Source organism: Meriones unguiculatus (genome assembly GCF_030254825.1).
Source record: "Meriones unguiculatus strain TT.TT164.6M chromosome X unlocalized genomic scaffold, Bangor_MerUng_6.1 ChrX_unordered_Scaffold_30, whole genome shotgun sequence".
Lineage (NCBI taxonomy): Eukaryota > Metazoa > Chordata > Mammalia > Rodentia > Muridae > Meriones > Meriones unguiculatus.
The window spans coordinates 5,177,133-5,182,517 of record NW_026843706.1 but is presented as its reverse complement, the minus strand read 5'-3'; the positions used below and the strand labels follow the sequence as shown (position 1 = coordinate 5,182,517).

Here is a 5,385-nt window from a genome sequence, read left to right as displayed (position 1 = left end):
TTGAAACAAGTCCTAAACTGACAAGTGGCTACAATCCCTTTATGCAGTTAACAAAGAGTATGGCACAAATCACTGCTTAATTAAACATTCAAAATGTAACAAAACTACCTACATTTTACTAATATATAACAGGTCAAGAATGCATATTTTTTTTCCTCTGGTATTCTATGAACTCTCCACTAATTTAGAGGCTGACTGTTCTTCAAATACAAGGTTGAGACCATAAAAAGACTCATTACATGTGAGAGGACTTGTAGGGTAGGACCTTGAAATGAACACTGGCTTTGGACACACTGCCAACCCTACCTTGAGCTCTTCTTCTTGGTACCCTTACCTGATCTCTCAGAGCAATCTGCTAGAGAATAGGGAAGACACTATGGAAAGTGCCATTGACCTTGGCTAAAACTTCCAGGACTTCAGTCTTGGTGGTTTCAACATGCACTCTGGGACCTCACATTTCTCCTTCATGAAGATCACACCTAGGATGGACATCAAAAGACAGCTCCTGGGCAATCCCCAATTGCTACTCAGACTTCCCTCAAAGGAGAGACCCAGTTTTCCCACCAGCAAATAGGAGTGGGAGTTGGCATCTATTTCCTTCAACTCAAGAACAAAGACTAGTCCTGGACATGCAGAAGTTCTCAGGAGTATCTCAAGGAACTGTTCCTTATACTTCTTGTTGACTATTGCCAGAATTTCACTTCTTGTAACAATCCTTTTCATATTAAACTTAGCTAGCAGTAATTCTATCAGCACATTAACCCTCCTCATGGTAGGATCTTTAAGTATGTGTTGAATGCAGGTCCCTGCCTGAGTAGCAACTAAACTTTTCTTATCAGCAAGAACAGTAGCTCCCTTAACACCTACACTAGCGCCTGAGCAGGACACACCCATACCAAGGATTACAGGGCTTTTAACTTCCTGAGGAGAAGAACCACCAGGAAACCTGGATCCATCACCATCACTCTGGTCAACAGGAGGAAATGCTGCTTCCTGTGCAGTGGGCTGATCTGTTGGGAGACCCTTACCCTCACTGCTTATCTGTTGTTGTTGGGCTCTGGAGAGGCTCTTACTCTTTTGCCACTTAGGAAAGAGGACTAGGCTTAGGGCTGAAGCAGGAGCCCTGACAGGAAGAAATCTGGAAGGGTCAGAATGATAGCCTGTAAGAGCCACAATACTACAGGGTACAGAATACCATGGATTTAATGAAGACCTGTTTTTGCAGCTTTCTAGGACATATTTCTAGGAACACCCCAGGGTTCCTGTACTGATAATCAACCTCTTTTAGGCAAACCATGTGGAGAAAATGAAAACTTGTCAGGCCTCTGCATGAAAGTCTAATTTCAGGTTTCTAATTTTAGGTCTTTTACTAGGTTTCCTTGGCAAGGGTTGAGCATATGGACCCACTTAAGCCACCATACAGTGGCAGAGGCATGTAAACAAATACCCACCCAGGACTACCATACATTAGCACAGACCTTTGCCCCTACAACCCTACTTAGGCCTAGGCCACTGGATACAGGTGGAGACCTATGCATATTCAGATTCACTTAGGCTGCCAGGTAGGTGCAAAGGCCTGTGCAGAAAGACCCACTTAGGCCACCACACATGCGTAGAGACCTGTGTCCACACAAATCCACTGATCCTGACAAAAAGGCACGGAGGCTTGAACAGACAGACCCACTTATCCTGCCAGAAAGGCGAGGAAACTTGTACAGACAGACTTACTTAAGCTCTTTTACAGAATTGAGGTCAGAATTGACCACTTAGGTGACAATACAGCATCAGAGGTCTGTTTATGTCCACCCCAGCCTCAGACCATGTAATCTTAAAGACTGCCTTCTCTAGAGCCTGTTAAAGCCTCACATTTACATTTCTGTTGTTTAAGTCAAACAGCATCCCACCAAGGTCCTCATTCCATGAGACCATCAGTAAAGCACATAGGCTTTGTTTATAACTGGCACTTCCACTGGCTGAAGGCCTATAGGGGCCTTTCTGTGTTAAAGAACTCTCACAGGAGTGACAAGAAGGGTAGGGAAAGTTGAAGTTGTGACCATTTTAAGGGAGTTTACCCAACCAAAACACCCAGCAATATCTAGGATTGATCTCTGTGCTAACTGGATTCCAAGCCTCTTCTTCCTGAAACTGCAGGTGCAAACTTCCAGAAAGTGAAATGACCTTCAACTTTTGGCCCTCCCACTGTGTTCCTGTAGTTTTCTAAATAGAACTCTCCATGGGTTCCTGTGGTCTATTAAACAGAACTCCTCACCGGTGGATTCCCATCTCTTTTCTCTTGTTCCAGAGGAAGAGGTTCCCTGGTATGAGTATTTGTCTTTCTGAACTAGGTCTTATTCATTTATTAGGCCTTGTCCCACCTTCACTTTTCATGCCTCTCCTTATGCTCTTAGATTTTCTTCTGCCATCACCACTCCTGCTTTCCCTTCCCATTTCTCCCTCCCCTACTGTTTTCCCCAGTCCAGTGATCTCATCTCTCCCTCCTATTACTAACTTCCAGTCACCTCCCTTCTCTCTCCTATCCTGATCCCCACCTTCTTACCTCCTTTAGCATAGAATATCCTCACCCTCCCACCATCTTTCCTTCTTTCTCACCCCTCTTAACCTCTCTCCTCCCCTCCCTTAAAATACCCTCCCTTTCCTACTTCTCTCCATTCTTTTTTTCTAATCTCCCCTCATCATCTCACTCCCCACCTTCTCCACTCTCCCCATTTGACTAATTGCTTCCCTTATTTTGCCTTTCCTCTCTTCCCTACTCCACATCTCTCCAGTTTCCTTTTCCTCCTCTGCTACACCCACGCCAGTATCGCCATAGTAGCATAAACTACAGGGCAGGGGATATGATTTCCCCAGAAATATGCCCCCTGGAAGGTCCCTGGCAAACTCATCCCACTTGGAAAAGAGACGTGTTCTGAGATTTCTACGCTTCTTTAGTTGTGGCTCTAGGGCTAGAATAATGAATTCTTTGATCTTTCTCTGTGACACATGAAACAGCACAACTAACTTTATAAAGAAATTTATTATTGGTAGATTGTTAAAGGCTTTAATAAAAATAATAAGTTTAAGAAAGGTAATGAATTAGATTTAGTATTAATAGGCATTAAGAATAGTGTAAAAATAATAGGCTCCTTCTTAAAAAAAAAATAACATGAGAAGTACAGCTGGCATGAGTTTACCCCTCCCTTCAGCATCTTGTTCCTAGGGAAGATCATAAATCTTTAGCAGGACATAAGGGAGGATGGTTGACAAAGGTGTGTTTAGACTTTGGCAGGTATTCGACTTGGCTCAGAGGACTATTACAGCTCCTGACTTTCCTCTTCACTAGTCAGTGATAATGAAACCATAGTTTGAGGTTTTTGTTTCTTGTTTGCGTTGATCAGAATGTTTCTTGGCAAAGATTTCTTGTGGGCACTGCCCTATGTTAAAATATAAACTTTGTATCCTTGGTAAAAGTCTGAATGTTCTGGAAAGCATGCCAATTTTAAGGTGCTTCCTTGTGAGATCACTATAAAAATACTAGCTTGACTTCAGTAAAGTTGCAGCAGAGTCAAAACCATCAAGGTGTCTCTGTCTGTCAATTCTTCGCCGAAACTGTGTCTTCCTGTCCAAAGCCTTGTTCTCCCGCAGATGACAGGAGCCCAACTGGGCCGGTCCGTGGCACTCCTCTTTTCTCCTTTCTGACACTATTTTTTCTCTTCCCCCTACCCCATCTACCTCTTTCCTAATTTTGGTGCCTCTCTCCTCCCTTCCCCACCTATCCTCATTTCTCTTATTTTTTCCACTCTCCTTCCATCTCCACCCACTGCTCCTCTCACTTTTACTGCTTTCCTCACCTTTCTTCCAATCTTGCCCCTTCCTATCTTCTCCTTCCCACCTACCTTCCCCTCCATTCCTTTTTTCTCCTCTCCTCTCTTTCTCTTCCCCAACTCTTCCCTCACCCTCCCTTCCACTCCAGTCCTTTGAATCAGTGTGCTCTGGCTGCCCTAAAAATATTTTTGTACAGTTGGGCTTCAACTCTCAAGTCTCTGGATTGCTGGGAGTACAAGTGTACAACCATTCTTGTTTGTTCCCATAGAATCAGAAACTGCCTTTCTCAGGGGTGATATTTCTCAGGCAGTAGTTTGGTTGTAGCATATATTAGACAAACTGACAATCAGCCTGCCTCAGCTTCATGACTTCTGAGATTACATGTCTGTGCCATCATACTAAAATCTCATTAAGCTTTTCATCTTCATTGTTTGTAGGTACTCAGCCACTTCCTTTCCAAATGATTTGTGGCAAACCCTCAAACTAAAGACATTAATCACTGTGAGTGCTAATATAAAGTATTAGTATGCATCATCCAGCCACTTCTGCCTGATCTGGTTGAGAAAGGTAGGTGATGGTAGAGAAAGGACAGGAGAGTGAGGTCTTGCATAATTTGAAATACAGCTCTACTCTGTCCTCCCTTCACTTCTCTATGCTGCTGTCTAGGACTGGAAATAAAACCTTTTCTCATATGAAATCATGCCCTTCCTCCAACCATGGCCTGGCAGTGTCTCTAAGGGGAAAGAGAGGGAGCTCTTTAGCTAGACAGCTATGGCTGGATCCTTTGTTGGCAAATATAATGCCATGTTCAAAAATTTTAGGGTGAACTTGTATCCTTTGCAGATGTTAGTACTGATTATATTTGCTGTTACATTTTGATTCTCATAGGCATTTTCTCTTAGTATCATAATGAATTTCTGACTAGATCTCTTCCACTAAACAGATTTCAAGTAGTTTGCTACTATCATTAGACTCAAAAACTCAAATATTTATGCTACTTTATGACTCCATGTACAATAGCAGGTGCAGTTGCTTCCATACATTCCTTCACTAAGAAAGTTAGTGAAACAGGCCAAAGTTGAAAATATTCATTTCAGTTAATTATGCCATCTTATACCACAGTCTACACACCTGCTTCTGTGGTTCCACGTTTCCAGCCCTGTTTCCCTGTTGCTGCTGCTGCTGGTTCCGTTGCTGTTGTGCACAGTGATGGAATTGCACCCTTCTCTGGCAGAAATATGAGCACTATAAGCTGCTGCTGCTGCTGCTGCTGCTGCATGCAGTACCAAGAGAATACATTTCTCTGGCAGAAGTCTGAGCATTTTGAGTGATAAGAACCTCACAGGTTACCCTGTTTAGCTGGAAGTGTGGAAGGCAGATTTTCTTTACAAGTTTTACTGCTCTTTTTAAACAGCCTCTAGCATCAAAGGTTACAGCTCTTTTTGTAAAGTAGTATTTGTGGCAGATGGCAAGTGAATAACTGCGCTTGATCAGGTTACAGACTGAATGCTGATTCCAGAGTTTAAGGCTTCAAGACAGAGTTAGACATCTGTTTCATGAACA

At 43.0% G+C, this 5,385-nt stretch overlaps 1 pseudogene; it reads right to left on the bottom strand.

Moving 5' to 3' along the window:
• Positions 1 to 302: 302 nt before the first annotated feature.
• On the bottom strand, positions 303 to 5,101 carry LOC110543927 (melanoma-associated antigen B2-like; annotated as a pseudogene).
• Between the last annotated feature and the right edge of the window lie 284 nt (positions 5,102 to 5,385).